The following is an 18,686-nucleotide window of genomic DNA, read 5'->3' as shown; positions in this document are numbered from 1 at the left end:
CATCCATCCCGGGCATATGAGGAAATTACCTGAGTGTGTGTGTGTGTGTGTGTGTGTGTGTGTGTGGTGTGGCACGTGTGTGGTATGTTTGTCATGGTGTGTGTGGTGTGTAGTGTCTGTCTGTGAGTATGTGTGTATGGTGTGTGGTATATAGTATGTGTGTGGTGTATTGTATGTAGTGTATGTGTGTGTGGTATGTATGTGTACATGCATGTGATGTGCCTTTGTGGTGTGGTGTAGTGTACAGCATGGTGTGATGTGTGTGTGTGGTGTGTGTGTGATGTGTTTGTATGATGTGTGTTGTATGATATGTCTGTGGTGTGTGCGTGTGCTGTGTGTGTGTGGTGTGCCTGTGGTGTGTGGTATGTGATGTGGTGCGTGGTATGTGTGTAGCGGGCTGAAGTGGGCAGGGTGGCCATGGTGGTACAGGGCAGTGGTAACACGAGAGCCAGAGGAGAAGGTAAGGAAGGTCAGGGCACAAGAGGAGCAAAGAGCCGGAAGATCCTTGCAGGCAGAAGGCCGGCAGGGAGGCTTGGATTTCCAGGAGTCCCGCGGCATGGGGTGTAGGTTATTATTAACGTTGGGATATTAGAGGAAGATTGCCCAGGGACAGCAGGGGGAGTGAGTTTATGGCTCTGAGACCTGAGCATTGCGGAGTTCCAGGCAGACTGCTAACCCTCTCAGAGTCATTTAAGCTCTTGGGTGAGCCTGTGGACCAGGTACTATTATTATGCTCACTTTATGGTAAACTAAGGCACTGAGAAGAAATTCATTCAGCTTAGTCCATGGAAGAAGACAGAAGTGAACCAGCGGGCTTGGCTCAGGAGCCTGCAGTGACGACCCTAATGACAAGGTGCCTGCACCATCTTCCTTCCCTCTGCAACTGCTTGGGCAAATTACAAATTGCGATGGCTGTTAAAACACGGACACTCCTTTTAAAAGTAACCACTTCCTTTTTGCGCTTGATGGAAGCATGCTGCAGGACCCCAAGCTGAGAGAGGGCAGTGGTGAAAACCTAGCCAGACTACTGATGGAAGCTGGTCCCATCTTTTACCATGCTTCTCAGGTCCTGCTGCCATGAGGCTGAACCCAAACCCAGGGCAAGAACCTGCTGTGTGACCTCACACACCCCAAATGCAAGATCAAATGCTGTGGAGAAGGAGGTAAGCTGGGGCTCTTCATTAAAGCAAATACCATTAAACATATGTTGAAGATAACAGAGTGTTTTGACCCCTGCAAGCATTTGGACCACAGTGAAAATTTATTTTCCTTCTCTGAGGGTACAGGAAGCAGATGTTTTCCTGGACAGAAGCCACAGTTATAAATACATATTTCTTCATAATGAAATGTGTATTAAGTATGTTTGTATATATGTACAATTACTGATTCTACAAATATTTGGGCAGACCTACATTGCCTACATTGTGTGTTTGTGTATGTGTGATGCACGTGTGCACAGGACATCTCTGTGACTCTTTCTTTACCACCTCTTTCTAGTTAATGGCCCAGCTTGGCTCTCAAAATCTTTACTGCTGTTATATAAGTCACTTTAGTGGTAGAATATTACTCAGTCCTCACCTATTTTTATTAGTTTAACATTGGTCATCTTACCCCATATAAACCAATCAAGGCCTTATCCAGGGAATCTGGGGATAGAAACTGAGAAATAGGGTACAGTCTTGTTGAGCAAGCATGGAACAGAGTCGGGGTATGTGAAGATTTTGGCTGAAGTCGTAGCTGCCATGTATTCTTTTCAAGTGGAAAAGAAAAACTAAAAGAAGGGGAGGGGGCTGGAGAGACAGAGAGAGAAGAAGGGGGAGAGAGAGAAGAAGGGGGAGAAAGGAGGAGAAGGCAAAAGAAGAGAAAGAAGAGGAGAAGGAAGAGGAGAGGAGAAAAGAACAAAGAACAAACATGAACAAGAGTCAAAAAGAAAGAGAATGAATGCATCCTATGTGAGGGTCCTTTTCTCCAGCCATTCTTGAAATGTACTAGAATTCCTTCTTTTAGCTCCACGGTATTCCCCAATATCTTCATGATAAATTCCCTGTTTTGTTTCATTTAACTGAGTTGGATTATTAATGTTGCTTCACTGATCTGACCCCTCAAATAGCAATCCAACTAACATTTATTGAGAATCACCCGTGTGCTTTACCCTCTCCTAGGAACAAAGAATGCCCCAAAGTCAGAACTTGCTCCCAATCCTTCCCAGTATGGAGGAGGTGATGCTCTGTTTGCGATATTGGTTCAATGTTTGGGGAAAGGAAACCTGGCAAAATGATCTCTAAGAAGGGAGAATGGACTCTTTAGAGAGGTCAGCGTCTCGGGGCTCTTTCCAGAAAATGTCATGCTCCCACTGTGCCTTGGAGAATGAGTACCATTGCCAGCTGGGAGAATCTGTTCAGACTCAGAGGTGAGAAATAGCAAGGTGCCAGTTGGTGGGCATGGTTTGGTTTGGCTGTATGGGAGATATCATGGATTAGGACAGGAGGAGAGACTGGAGGAGAAAGTGGAGAGAGAGTAGGAGGAATCTCCAAGTCCAGTTTGAAGACTTTGGACTTTACCTTTTAAGGGTGCTAAGTAAGTCCTTTGGCAGAAGTTGACTCTGATGTTCCCATTGGATTCCATAAGTAGACATCCCTTGAGAAAGGGCAAGCCCACACACAGAGCAGGGTATGTATTTTCTGTTCCCCAATCTGGGATTGTCTTCTGATTTATAGATTTTCTGAAATATTCTCCTTGAAATACCCAATACAAATATGCTCTTCCATCTCCTGCTCTTGAACACATTTTGATAAACCAAAAAATCTTCACATGGCATGATTCCTTATATTTTTCAAATAGGTATAAATAGGAGAAAAAGTAACTGGGTACAAGAATCCATAGAAGTTGATGTAATGATAAACAAGTCATATATAAAATAATAAAGCAGCAGCCATGGCTGACAGTGCTGAGTGCCCTTTGTGTGCCGGGGCCATGCTAAGAGACAGACACGCTGCCAGAACTGTCTAAGGGTTGCTGCATGGAGAGAAGAGGATGGAGATGCCTGGATGCAAATCCTGGCCCTGCCACTGGTTGACTATGTGACCTTGCATACGTCATGTAAAATGGGGACTGTTATAATAATTCCCTCGTAGGTCAGCCTTGAGGATTCAATATTACTAGTTCAGAATGCAATAATTCAAGTTCAGTGGGAGAATACTGTAAGTGCTCAAGAAGGATAAATTACTTGTTCTTTGAAATTAAGAAAAAGGAACATAGAGATAGATAGATAGATAACATTGATATATTTAAAACTATGTTTCAGCCATATTCTAATGCAAGTCTGATTCTCTACATTTATTTCACTGCAAAATTCAGTAAGTTTCGTACAACATAGGTATCAGTTTTAGACCACCTGAAGCTGTGGGGAAGACCAAGGAAAAGGAAAACTGATGATGACTTTCTGACTGGTTTTAAACCTGAAAATGCTCTGATTTATTGACTGTACTTGGCAGATATATATAGCTTTGATAAATGATTTCTATTTTAATTTATTACTGTAATAAAAGATATATTATAGAACATTTAGAAAAATAAAATATATTTCAAAAGCCTACTGTCCATGTTAATATTTTAGCTTTTGTTCTCAACTCTTTTCATTCATGTACTCATTTCACAAAATATTGTGAGTACACACACACACACACACACACACACAATTTTCAGTTCCATTTTCATTATCTGATAACTATCTAAAAGTTTATTTGACTTTTGGAACCAATATTTTAAATATCTGTTTATTTTTCAAATTGCTGATAGTTTACTTAAATATTTCCTTGGATTGAATATCTGTTTTGCTTCCAAATACACAGTAATAAATTTGAATAAACATGTGTTGATGTCATTAAGTATAAAAGGAAATTGTTGTGAAGCTGTCCTATTAAATCAACAAACAAACAAATTCAGCCATGGTATCACCAATGTGAAAACTTGTATTATGTGAAGACAATCTTAGAGACAGCTACAACACCACAGCAATTCTTATTCTTGTCTTCCTAAAAGAAGAAAGTACCCAGACAGATATAGGTTCAGAATCCACCACTTTCTAACTGGTGGTCTTGGGCAGCTGCTTGACCTCTCTGAGCATTTGTCTTCTCATATCTAAAATGTGGGTAATGTTGCATGCCTCACAAGGTGATTGTAAAGATTAAACATGTTTGTCTGTTACTTACATGTCCCAAATCATACATATGTGTTATCCGTCCTATAACTCATACATGTTATTTATGTTTCCAAATCCCATCAGTCCTGTAGACAGAAAACCCTATGCAGACAGGATCCATGACCCCTTTTCCACCACATCTTTTGTGCCTAGCATGATGACTGTCACATAACAGGTACTCCATAAACAGTTATTGAACAAATGAATTAATATCCTTCAACAAGAAAATTTGGAAAAACAATTTAGTAATCAGCTAGTCTTCTAAGGAAATGACGTGATCTCCATTCTCTGTGCCCAGTACTACAGTTCTGCATGTCACCAAACTGTGATTGCAGAATATTTTCCAGCAGAATGTAATTGTATTTATGGAAATTGTAATGCATCTTCAACAGAACAAATCTTTGACTCCATTGTCTTAAGTGGAACAACTTTAGACGACAATAGACTTTCTAAGTGGAATTTCCCCTCCCTATACTTTACTATCAAAACACGAATTTGGGGGGAGGCGGGGGGGGGGAGCAATTTTCCCAACAAAACATCTCTACATGTGGGTGGTCAATGATGTTTATGTAAAACGGATTTGTGGATAAAGAGAAAACTCTTATATTCCGAAAGGTGAATCTCACTGATGTTGATTACAGAAATAAGTTGTACTGTTTGATGTAAGAAAAAAAAAAAAGAAACTTTCTAATTTATCCCTACCCCATACAAACAAGGGCAAGGGAAGATTACATGTTTTCTGTGACTCTGAGTTCTGCAGAGGCAGGAGGCTGAATCAATATTGAAATTGCAAATGCTAGAACATTAGATTTGCTTTCTGCCCATGAAAAGTAGATTCTGTTGCTTTTCTTTACTCTCTGTCAACAACGTGTAACATTGGGGACCCAAAATGTGACTCTCTGGTCATGCTGAGGTCCTCCCCCTCACCTCCTCATCCCAGCAGAGGGGGAGACCTGCTCAGAAGGGTGAGATCCTACCAAATGGGACCAGCTTCTTGTTAACAGTTTGCCACAAAGTTTTGAGCTTCAAGGTAAAATCAACATAATCACTTTTTACCTCTTGAAAAATAATTAGATGCCCAAAGCTGCTTATGATCATTCTTTTCATCACATCCATGAGTAACTGAGACATACACTGGAACACGTGCGTCCCAACCTGAGATCCCACTGGCATAGGTAGGAGGTATTACTAGGATCCCAGAAATAGGCTCTGAGAAGAGCCTACTGAAGAGCAGATTGAAGCATGTAAAGAGAGCTAGAGGAGAGCTGGTGTCCCTCGCCCCCTGGCCAGCTTGTCCTGGACACATCTTCATCTCTGTGAGTCTTGGTTTTCCCGTCTGCCAACATCAACCATATACACTCCCTCTCTGCCCATTAGGAGAACTCCGTGTGATCAGGCTGAACTGAGAGGGCAGTTGCTCAACTGCAAAACTCTAAATTGCGTATTTCCAGCCCAAGCAATTGGAGATACTATTGGTAAAAGCTGAGATCACAGATCACTCTCTTGAAGTGTGAGTTCACCTTCTCACTAGGAATTGATTCAGTAATTCACAGACACATGACCAAAGGAAAATTTGTTTTACCGTTGAAAATCAATTGTTGGCCTGTTTCTAAACATTTCTTTACTATTCAGAGGGCTTTGAGTTATGTTCTAGAACCTTTGTTATTTATGCTTCATCAAGTCAAACCTTTCATTGCTTCACCTATAAAAAGGGAAGAGTGGCCGTAATAGTTTAAATTATATAATATGTATATAGGAAATTGCCAAGCACAGTGCTGAGGACATAGTAGGTGCTTAAGAGATAGCAAGGGCAGCTGAAACTGAACATTTACTCATCTTATACCTCCTTTCATAGTTCAGGCTTCTGGAGGGCAGAGGCAGTCCTGGACAAGACTTATCAAGAAAGGAGGATGTGTGATGTAGAATATATATGTGGAATCTAAAATATGACATAAATGAACTTATCTATGAAACAGAAACAGGCTCCCAGATATAGAGAACAGATTTGTGGTTGCCAAGGGAGAGGGTGGAGGAGGGATGAATTGGGAGTTTGGGATTAGCAGATGCAAACTATTATATACAGAATGGATAAACAACAAAGTCCCACTGGATAGCACAGGGAAATATATTCAATATCCTGTGATAAACCATAATGGAAAAGAATATGTAAAAGAATGTATATATATGTATAACTGAATCACTTTGCTGTACAGCAAAAATTAACACAACATTGTAAATCAACTATACTTGAATAAAAGAATTTTTTTAAAAAAGGAAAGGAGGATGATAACGGTCTTCCATGATAGCTACTTTTTCATAAGATTTGAGTACTTTCCACACATTACCTTAATTAATCCTCTCAACCACCTAGAAAAGGAGATTTTTATACCTCCACTAATGAGAACATATATTAGAGAAGTTAACACTTGACCAAGGTCACAGAGCTACAGGAAATGGGTACAGCTGGCTTTAGAACTCAAGTTCACTTCACTCCAATGAGTTGTGTTGGCCGTCCAAGCAGATGAATAGAGCAAACCTAAGATAAAATCTTTACCCCCCCTCAACCCCAAGATGGTACTCAGTGGAAAAAAGATTAAGTCAGACCTCCAGGCTGGAATCCTGGCTGCATCATTTACTCTCTCTGTGACTCAGTTCCTATTTATAAAATTGGGATAATACTACCATGATTATGTTTCATTGCCTACTTTGTGGCAGGCAGATGCTGTTCGAAGTGTTTTCATGTACTGACTCACTGAATCCTCACCAAAACTCTAGGAGGTAAGTACTGTTATTATTCCCATTGTAAAGATAAGGAAACTGAATCAGAGAGGGTTAAAAGTAAGTTGTCTAATAGAGCTACTATATGATCCTACAATCTCACTCCTGGCCATATATCCAGAGAAAACCATAATTCAAAAATATACATGCACCCCAATGTTCATTGCAGCACTACTTACGATAGACAACATATGGAAGCAAACTATATGCCCATAGACAGATGAATGGGTAAAGATGTGGTATATATATATATAAAATGGAATGTTACTCAGCCATAAAAAAGAATGAAATAATGCCATTTGCAGCAACATGGATGGACATAGAGATTATCATATTAAGTGAAGTAAGTCAGACAAAGACAAATATCATAAAATAATACTTATATATGGAATCTAAAACAATAATACAAATGAACTTATTTACAAAACACAAATAGACTCACAGACATAGAAAATAAACTTATGGTTACCAAAGAGAAAAGGGAGGAAGGGAGGGATAAGTTAGGAGTTTGGGATTAACAGATACACACTACTATTTATAAAATAGATAAACAACAAGGGAATATTGTATAGCACAGGGAACTATATTCAGTATCTTGTAATAACCTATCATGGAAAATAATCTGAAAAAGAATATATATAAAAATATATATATATATATATATATATATATTTACACAAACACATATAACTGAATCACTTTGCCGTATACCTGAAAGTAACACAACGTTGTAAATCAACTATAATTTTTTAAAAGCAATATTTTATTTAATAGATTTAATAAATGCAATAATGTACTACTGAATAACTCATGCATTTATTTTGCTTTTCTTTTCAAAGGAAGAGATGGAAACTTTTTTTCTGAAACAGTTTTGCATTTCTGACAAATAGACATATATGTATGTATAACTGGATCACTTTGCTGTACACCTGAAACTAACACAACATTGTAAATCAGCTATACTTCAATTAAAAAAAAAAAAGTAAGTCGTAGATACAAACTAGTATATGGCTGAGCTTGAATCAATTTCCAGACAGTGGTTCCTGGAGTCTATGCTGAACCACCATGCCAGTTGCCCCCATAGACTATTATCGGGCTAAAATGATATGATATTTGAAACTCCTTAGAACAATGCATGACCCACAGAGTCATTCAATAAACATGAGCAATTATTTAGCATTATCATTATTATCGTGCTTGTTATGTGTGCAACAGCTAACCTTATGAAGCTCAGAGTAACTTGAAAAGCAACTTCAAGAAAGGTGGTCCCTGAGGTACTGACTTTTAGGGAAAGAGAGGATATGATCTTCTAAGGATGAGGGTACGATTTTTTCCTGCATCTTCAATTCAACCATTTCAAACAATTCTGGGAAAGGATGTATATAATTTCATTCTCAGCCCTGAAGCAGAAGGGAGTGAGGGAGGCAGCTGTGGTTCTAAAAAAAATAGAAATCTGACTATTTAATCATAGATAATCCCGACAAAAATAAAATGGATCAGTGTTTAAAGTAACAAGGAAGCTGTAGAGGCAGCTCTCTAATAAGCTCAGATATTTATAATAGTTTTTTTCCTTAAAAATGTGTTAAATCAAATTATTCTTTACATCTGCTTAAGAATTCAAAGAATACAAGAGTTTATGATAACAAGCAACAATCCCCAGACCCCATCTACACTCCCAGCTCAATCTCCCAAGGAAATCACTTTTATTTTTTTCTATTATTAAATATTTGAAATACTATGGTGTTGTAATCTTATTTCTCATTTTTCCAACATCGGATATTGTCTACTGATTTCCTACTGTGACAAAACCCAGTTTCATTCACCTACATTACCTTCTACCAACTTTTCCATTGATTCAGTTAATTTCATTGCTAATTTTAAATGACTACTTTTGCTCATCTATTGGTTACCTGTGTATGTCAATGATCTATGAATCCTCCATTTCTATTGCATAAATAGGGTGATATAATGAGAATATCTCCTTCCCTGCCACCTCCTTCCCAACCCTTCCCCATCTCACCTCCCATTTTTGGTCATCTGTATCATCACTCTTATCTTGTCCAGAAGGATCCCACTGACCTTCTGCTTCGTCACTTTACTCATCTATTCCATGTTTTCTCTTTGGTTGAATTTATAAGTGAAAACCCAACACATCACTCTTCCATTATTATAAAACATCTTAAATACATCATTCTGGAGGCCTTCTGAGTCTCTCATGTATGTGGCCAGATGGGCTGCAGAAAGCTCTCATCCTAGTTTTCCTTTCTTTTCAATGGCCCTTGGATTGGATCCTTTTATTCTCCCCACATTATCCTCTTTGTTTATGTCCTGCTTGTTTGGTTAGAGGTACCTTCAAGAATCTCTCTCAAATGGGGGATTTAGAAAGTAAAAAATTAAGTCCTTGAAAGTTAAAACAAGCAAACCAAAAAATTATACCCTCACACTTGACTGATAGTTTGACCAAGTGTAAATTCTGGGTATGAAATCATTTCTCTAAAAAACCTTGAAAGGTGTCATTTCACTGCCTTCCATCACCTATTTGTGATCATCAAAGACTGATGCTATTTAAATCTTATTTTTTGGTAGGTAATACATTGTGTATTTTTTCCCTTTGTTATATTTTAAACTCTTCTTTTTGTCATTCGGATTGTGAAATATGTAAATAAGGATAGGTGGACTTTGGGCTGATTAATTTTCCTTAACCAAAGAATCATGATTAAAAGAACAATACAACCGAGGAAGAGGTCTATCTACCCTGTTCCATTCTATATTATCACCTACAACAGAATTTTTGATTAAAGACATGAAAATACGAAAAGTAAATTTCAGACAGTGTTAAGAATCTGAGCGATAACATCAAGATTCAAAGTGTCTAAACAGATTTGAATATATTCAGTTATCTCCAACAAGTGGCAGCAGTGTAAGAGGAAATAGATCATTCATGAGACTTGCAAAGCAATTGCATATGTGATTTCAAATTTTTCAAGATCCCAACACCCTTCATACTCTCGAAACATTCATATTCCCTCATTCTAACTTCAATGAAAATATTCAAGTATAGAGAGGGAGTGCCCTCTCCCTCTTTGGACCCTTGAAACATTTTCTCTCTTCTCTCTGACACTTGTCTTTTTCTCTCTTTCATTATTAATAGATTTCATTTCCCTGGGGAATAGCCAGGACCTCTTGTTTTCCTCTCTCCTTCCTCTCACGAATATACTTGAATGATAAACACGGTGGATGTGGGGTGAGCACAGCCCAGGCCTTCCCAGAGGTTAGCGTTTAACAGGGAATATAAGCATGAGACATGTAATGTTATGGAGAAATACAAGATACTATGGGAATGCATAACAGGGTTGCCTAGTGTATGTTTGGTGGGCATGTGAGCTGGTCCAGGAAGGTTCCTACGAGTCAGTGATCTCAAATGGAGACTAGACCAGCAAGTTAGCTTTACTTATTTTCTAAGACATTCTCCCTGTGACATTCTTTCCTGTTCACTCTTGACACTTCAAAGCTACTATTTCACCATGAAAAATCTGGATTCTCAGAAAAAAATTTTATCTTAACAGTGTCAAAAAACCTGGTAACTAGCCCAGAGACTATCACATAATAGGTGCCCAGGAAATTGTGGTTAATTCTTAAATAAAAGGGGCACGGATAATTAACATTTTTTCCCTTGGAAAACATCTAGTCCTATATCCACATCCCTAAATATCCATTTTATAGGAGGTTTAGCGTAGTTAAGTGACTTAACAGTTATTAACGTTAAGTCATCACTTAACATTGTCAGTTTCTTTTCACTATTGTTACTTCATTTATGTTTTGACAGTTATTTAACATGCCCTACTATATACTCATTCCTATGTCAGGGGTTATTGGACTAACAGAGTTAAACTAAATTCAGCACCTGCCATCCCTAGGCTTATAGGCAATTGTGTAGGTAAAACAAAATCTGCTACTATGAGTGTTAATACCAGTCAGAGTACCTACTTTATAGGAGCTGATGACGATTACATGAGATTACGCATAGCACATGGTCAGCATTCCAATAATAATGGCTAATAATTAGCCTCTATTAGCATTATTAGCTATGGCAGCAATTTTGGTATTTTTCTCAAATAAAAGAGGTTCCAACTGTTGTTGGGAATCACAGAAGGGAGACATTGCATGGAACTAAAAAGATGAGCTATGTTGTAAATTAACTAAACAAGAAAATCTTCTCTCTGCATGGCAAAGCCTGAGTGCTCTAATGGAAATATCTCTGCTTGGAAGGATAGGGAGATAGGATCTTTGAAAAGAGCTAACAGTGCCTGACATTTAGTAAAAGTGCATGACTTACAACTTCACCACCATATTGTTTATAAACAAAATATCTAGGACAACCTACATGACATAATAAGAAAGTGATTAGAAAAATTATGGGATAGCCCCCCAGGAGAATATTAAGCAGTATATTAAGACTATATTAATAAAGAATATATAATAGGATGGGAAGTACCTATAAAATAATTTAAATAAAAATAATATGATGAAAATTGCATATGCCATATGATTGTAACAATGAAAAATTAAAACCTAGATAAAGACAAAAACCCTGGAAATAGATATATCAAAATATGTTCTCCTTTGAAATGTGACAATAGAAAACATTGGTGTATTTCATTTTTTTCTATTTTTATGTATTTTCTAACTTTATCAAATGAGCACATATCTGTCCTATAATGAGAAAAATAAGAAAATGCCATTTTAAATAATATCGAAAAGGTGGAGCCTCATTAAACTAAACATGTCATTATAGAATAGCCTCCCTTACTGGGGGAGGTGTTTATTTAGACTGAAGTGTGGGGTTCCAACCAACTCAGCTTCCATATCCCACCATCCTAAACCATTTTCCCTCTCACCTGAAGGCACCGGGGAAATATCTGTTGAGTGAAGCACATGAGTGAACCACTGAAGTGATCGATAAGAAACAAAACTGTACAACTAGCTGAAGACAAACTCCCACTTCCAAATACGTGGGTGATGGAGTGCTTGGCAGAACAGTTGCTGGGGGTTGAAAAGTAATGATGTTTATATCATGTTACTCAAATATCCTGTCATAGTAACCTGCAAAAATTCCATAGCCTTCCAGAGCATATGGGACTAGATCTACTTGCCCTTCAAACATTTTTTTTTGAGCACCAACTATAAAGCAGACTTTGCTCAGGAAGCTGCAGGAGAATTAGACATGGCTGAGCCTGATCCCTCAATTAAGTTCAGAAATACAAATGAAATCACATTTTCATAGAAAGCTCTAAAATGCAATCAAAGAAATGTGCATTAAACCACTACAAGTTCATTCAACAATAATCTAATGAGGATATACAGGCGCAGTACTGGATTAGCCGTGGTGGATGCAAAAGAAGTGAGCCAAACGGTGCTGACCATCAAGAAACTCACATTCCAATGGAACAGTGAAGGGTTCAACTGCTCATTATATGATTGGTTGTCTGTTCAGAGACTGGATGAAGAGTGAGGCAGTGATACAGTGAGAGTACATACTGGGCATGTTACTTTTTTATTGCTGCCCAAACAAATTACTACAAACTTAGTACAAACTTAGTGGCTTAAAACAACAGAGTTTTATTTTATCACAGTTCAGAAAAACAGTATTTCAAAATTCATAGGGCAGCCCATGCTCTCTCTGAAGCCTGTAGAGGGGAAATGTTTTTGGTTTCTTCCAGCTTCCAGAGGCTCTAGGTATCCTTGGCTTGTGGCAGCATCACTCCTATCTCTGACTCTGTCTTCACATGGCCTCCCCCTCTGTGTGTTTCAAATCTCTCTCCAATCTCAAGTCTGTCTCAAATCTCTTTCCCTTTTCTCTTATGTGGACATTAGTCACTGGACTTACAGCTCACACTAAATCTAGGAGGACCTCATCTTCTTATCTGAACTTAATTACATCTACAAAGACTCTACTTCCAAATAAAGTCACATTTGCAGGTAGTGTGAGTTTGGACTTGGACATATCTTTTTTGGGGGACACTAGTCAACTTACTACATTAGGAGTGAGGGTCGAGGAGGTAGAGCTGAATATGGGGAAGTCAAGGAACTATGAAAAAACAGTCATTTTCTTTCTGAGGAGCAAGTTGAGATCAAGGAGAAGGACTGGTTCAAGGCAGAGGGAGCTGCTGGGGTGAAGGCTCTTGATGGAAAATCTGAAGGCCAGTCAGTGTGACTGGAGTGAAAAAAGCCAAGAAGATACTGTGCAAGTTGGGACTGGTGAGGAAGCCCAGCCCTGTTGGAAGTCTGAGGTTTTATCTTAAGAATTAAGGGACCCAATTTCATTCCTTTTCATGGCCGAGTAATATTCCATTGCACGTACCACATCTTCTTTATCCATTCGTCTGTCGATGGGTATTTAGGTTGCTTCCATGACCTGGCTATTGTAAATAGTGCTGCGATGAGAGACTGTCATACAGAGTGAAGTAAGTCAGAAAGAGAAAAACAAATATTGTATATTAACACGTATATGTGGAACCTAGAAAAATGGTACCGATGAACCAGTTTGTAGGGCAGAAATAGAGTCACAGATGCAGAGAACAAGCGTATGGACACCAAGGGGGGAAAGTGGTGGGGGGTGGTGGTGGTGGCGGGATGTTTTAACAATATCATTCTGACTCTGTGTAGAGAACTGATTTGGAGACCAGGGCACTGTGAGCACCTTGCATTGATCCAGATACAGTGGCTGCTTGAGCGAAGGTGTCAGCTGAAGAATTGGAGAGATAGAGGATTTGAGAGATATTTAGGATATAAAAGCCATAGGACCTTGGAAATGATTAAAGATGAGGAGTGTGGAATCAAGGGCATCTCCCAGGTTTCTGGTTTGTAGCTCTGGATGGATCATGGTTCCATCCACTGAGATAGAGAACCCAGAACCAGAACCAGGTTTTGGGGAAAGACAAATTCAGCCAACTAGGATGGGGAGGTGGTTAAGGGCAGCAGGTAAACCCTGACTGGGGAAGAGATCAGAAAGCTCCACCAAGAAGGCAGGATTTATTTAGACCAGGCCTTGAATGGTTTCCAGACTCAAAGTCAAGCACAGTGAACAGAGCATAAAGGAAGGGATATTCCAAACAGAGCGAACACCCAGAGGCAAATTCTAAAGGATATCGATACTTTTGTTCACTTTCCTGCTAGTGAGCTTTGCATTGAAGTTTAACACACATACAGAACAATGTACCATTCATGACAACACAGGTCTACAATGTTTAACAACATGAATCATTCATTTCCTTGGGAGTGGTGTCCATTATTTTATTTATCCAGTTTAATTTCATTTATTTTATCTTATCTCATTTTATTTTTTCTTATTATTTTCCAGTTTAACCATACTTAGCTCTCAGATTCAAAGCTACATCAAATTCTTCTTGGAAGCACATTGGGAAGAAAAACTCATTACGTGAATAAATATACTTGGTAAGAAATAGTAAGGTTGTAATGATGATAGTAGCAGTGACTGAAAACAGTGGTGGCTGCAGTTGGAAAATCACTGTAATTTGTATTGAATTAGAAGGATGCAAGGCGGAAGAAGACTGGAAGGTGTCCCCAGTCTCGGTGTATCCTTAGCTATTTGCACATATCAGCGACTCTCGATGGTGCAGGGATGAGTTCAATGTTAGACATTTAGAGTTCAACGTGCTTAAACAAAATTCACATGTAATGTCTAGAAGAACAGAAGGTCAGAGCAGAAAAAAGCATGAGTGCAGAAAGCAAGAGAGAGGTCCTGGCTGGAGAGAGAAGTCTGTGAGCCTTGCTTACACATGTAATAGTTGACGTTCTTGGTTTGGAAGGAGTTATTTGTGTGTATTTTCTTTTGTTTTGTTTTGTTTATGTTTACCCACAAAGGAATGAAAGTAACTGGAGTGACTGTTATACAGCTGAAGATGTTCTGGGGCGAGAAAGATTGATCAAAGCTGGAGGTAGGGCTTTGGGTCTTGTCCCTCCGTAGAGAGTAATGGAAGCCCTGGGCTGGGATGAGATGGTCCAGAGGATGCAAGGACTGGACTGAGAGTGTGGGCCTGAAGACGGAGCTGAGGGCAGGGGATTCCTGCTGCAACTCTGTGCCCCAGGAAGTTAGGTTAGGGAGGGGGTGGGGAGAACCTAGGGGCTGACAGAAGACAGGGTTAAAAGCTAGATAGAGAGAGTGTTTTCCAGATGTCAACAGCTGATTGCAGACAATTAGAAGGCTGTCTTTTTTGCTGTCTCCCAAGGCCCCTAACAAACTGTCACAGCAGTTGAGTCTGAGCATATCAAATAAGTAAGGCAAAGAGGGACCCCAAGAAATAACTGCAGTTAGTGGCTTGTGGGGCTGTGGATGGTTTTGCGGGGAGGACTGCTTGAGTGCTTGAGAGAAAGAAACTTGCTTCTAATCAGCGTGCTAATCCAGGACAGAAGGCTTCCTTTCTCTCTCTCCCTCATTTCATTTTCCCGGGTTCAATCCTAGACTCCCTCCCCCTCAGCCTTCTACTCATCCTGGCTGAATGAAAATTTGGTCCAGTTTTTTTTTTTTTAATATAGATACATTAAAAAACAGACACTGATCTTCAAAGAAGCCTGCAATTTCACTGGCGACGGAATGTTTATAGCCACAATTTGTTTGGTTCTGATAAAATGCATATGCCCCCTTATTCCATTTTCTTTTGCTTCCCAAGCCAGGCTTGCTTTGTGCATGGGCCTGCAAGGCAGAGACAGAGAGTAGACAGACAGAGAGATAGAGAGATCTTTCCCAGAGCTGTGGCTGCATCTGCCAGTGGTGGTTTGGATTGTGTGGGTCCAGAAACCATCTGATGTAGCAGAAGGGGGCACCACTCAGGGGTCAGGATAATTAACTGGAGGGAGGGACATTTAAAATACTCCCTTAAGTCCTATCAAGACACATGCCAACCTTCGCAGGTCTAGTTAGAGCTAGGATATAATCTCCCCAATTATTTTAGGGAGGTTGTGTGATGGATGTAGGCGAGTCTTAAAGCTAGAAAGATGTGGGTTTAAATGTCAGCTTCATTATTTACAATAGCCAGGACATGGAAGCCACCTAAATGTCTATCAACAGAGGAAAGGATAAAGAAGATGTGGTACATATATACAATGGAATGTTACTCAGCCATAAAAAGGAACAAAAGAGTGCCATTTGCAGAGACATTGATGGACCTAGAGATTGTCATATAGAGTGAAATAAGTCAGAAAGAGAAAAACAAATATCATCGCTTGTATGTGGAATCTAGAAAAATGTTAGAGATTAATTTATTTGCAAAGCAGAAACAGAGTCACAGATGTAGAGAACAAACTTACGGTTACCAAGCGGGGAAAGGGGGGTGGGATAAACTGGGAGATTGGGACTGAGATATATACACTATTATGTGTAAAACAGATAACTAATGAGAACCTACTGTATAGCACAGGGAACTCTACTCAGTGCTCCGTGGTGACCGAAATGGGATGGAAATCTGAAAAACAGCGGAGATATATATACATATAATGGACTCACTTTGCTGTATAGCAATAAACTAACACAACTTTGTAAAGCAACTATACTCCAATAAAAATTCATTAAAAAATAATAAATGTCAGCTTCACTTTCTTGCTGTACAATGTCAAACCAAACTTTCTCTGAATTGGTTTTCCCCACCTAACAACCAGGGGCATCTCTCCTGCAAGACTGTTACCAGATTAAGAGGAGTGGAGTTGGGCCAGCATGACAGAGGGTGCCTGGAAGGAAGTAGAGTGGAGTGTTTGTGGCAGGGGGACGCAGGAAGAGTATTCTAGGCTGGAGGGCAGCAGACACCAGGGCACATGGGCATGAGAAAGCAGTGCTGCTTGGGGAGAAGGAGAAGTCTGGGGGGACTGGGATATTCAGTACAAGGATAGAGCCACAGGAAATGAATTTAGCAGAACAAGAGGTAAAGTTGTAAGCTGTGCTGAGACATTTGAGTTTTTCTCTACAGGCAGTGAGAGAGCCTTGAAAAGAGCCATGCACGTTTAGATGGTGCTCTAGAAAACTGACCATTAGCAGCACGGCAGATTCCACTGTAGAGGTGAGAGGAAGAAGGAAAGAAAAGGTAGAAAATTTAGGTGATGCTATTCAATACCGTGCGTGTATTAATGCTGCTATAGTATTACATATCTATATCTATACCTATGTCGATTTCTATATCTTAGGGCTACGGTAAGGGCACTTCACTGAATGATTAAGAGCAACAGCTCTTAGTTCAGATCCTAGCTCCATCATGTACCAATTGTAAAACCTGGAACAAGTTCCTTAAACCCTCTGGGCCTCAATTGCCTTATCTATAAAATGTGTATTCCTCACGTGACTATAGTGAGGCTTAAATGAGTTTTAAATACACAAAAACACTGAAAAACACTGAAAAGAATATATATGGCATATATATGCTAAATATTGTACCCAGATAAAATTTCAGGCCATAAAATTTCAGTGCTCTAACTGAGCACTTTGTATACATTATTTCATTTCATGTTTAAATTTACCCAACAAAACAAATCCTACCTTCCCTTCTTTTTTTTATTCTTTGTAAAACTTAAAGCTCAGAGAAACTGAATCATTGCTGTCGTGATTAGCTGTTACTTGGAAGAGCTGGGGTAGAAACCCAGGGTGGCTTCCCAAACGAATACTCTTTAAACATTCCCTATTGAAAGACAATGATTAGGAATGAAAATCTTAGGTACTTCAGTCTTGAGAGGTGCAGAGTATATAAAATAGCCAGTGGAAATATTGCTGATGGAAAAGCCTGGCTTTAATGCCTTTTAAAGAGTTCCCTCCATGGTCTCACCCCAATCACTGTGTGTGTGTGTGTGCGCGTGTGTGTGTGTTTGTGTGTGTGTTTGTGTGTGTGTGTGTGTGTGTGTATGATTTACCAGATTGATTCTGACCAGAAACAATTGTTCTCATGACTCTGAGAAACTTCAAATGAAGTTTTGCTTTTGGACAGATCCATCGACCAAAGAGCAGATTTCTACATTTTTACTCTTGGCTAAGCTCTTCTATCCCTCCCTTCCTCTTAGCTACATTTGGTGGAAGTTTAAATCTGATAAAGAGGAGCTGTATTTAAAACCAGTCAGGCTCTATTTCAGAAGATTAGTGTGATTTTATCTGAAAAAGCAAATTTGTAATTATAATTTGGAGTTTCTCTACCAGTAAGACCCTGGCACTGATTTTCCATCCCCAGCGAGAGAAAGCAATAGAGCAATGGAATCCTGGTGTTGGCACAGCCTCCAGTCCAGTTACTTGCCGTGCCTGAAGTCCTGCCATGGTCCCTGGGCCACCACTTGTCCACTTCCAAGATGCAGAGCTTTCTGCTCCCAGGAGTTCTTTCCTCTTCATAACTGGGACACTCTGGCTGTTTAGAAGGTTGTTACTAGTAGCTGAAATATCGTTCTCTAGAGCACCCCTACTGAACCTGATCGGCTCCCAAAGCACTGTTCTGTCCTTTCTTTCCCAGGAGAGCTCTTTTGACATCTGTAGCCATTACTGTGTTCCTCTTGAGTCTTTCTTTCCTTGGGCTGACATTCAGAGTTTGTTTAGTCATTCCCTAAAAGGGCATGATTTCCATATCCCTTTGGGGAAAGTTGTGCTCTGGAGCTAAGTCAGGTCCGCATGGATGCCACTTCCTACTATGAAATCATGGGCCTAACTTTGTTGTCAGATGGTTTC

The sequence above is a fragment of the Phocoena phocoena genome, chromosome 2 (genome assembly GCF_963924675.1).
Source record: "Phocoena phocoena chromosome 2, mPhoPho1.1, whole genome shotgun sequence".
NCBI classification, from domain to species: Eukaryota; Metazoa; Chordata; class Mammalia; order Artiodactyla; family Phocoenidae; genus Phocoena; species Phocoena phocoena.
The sequence above is the reverse complement of the archived record's forward strand: the minus strand, read 5'-3'. Positions refer to the sequence as shown.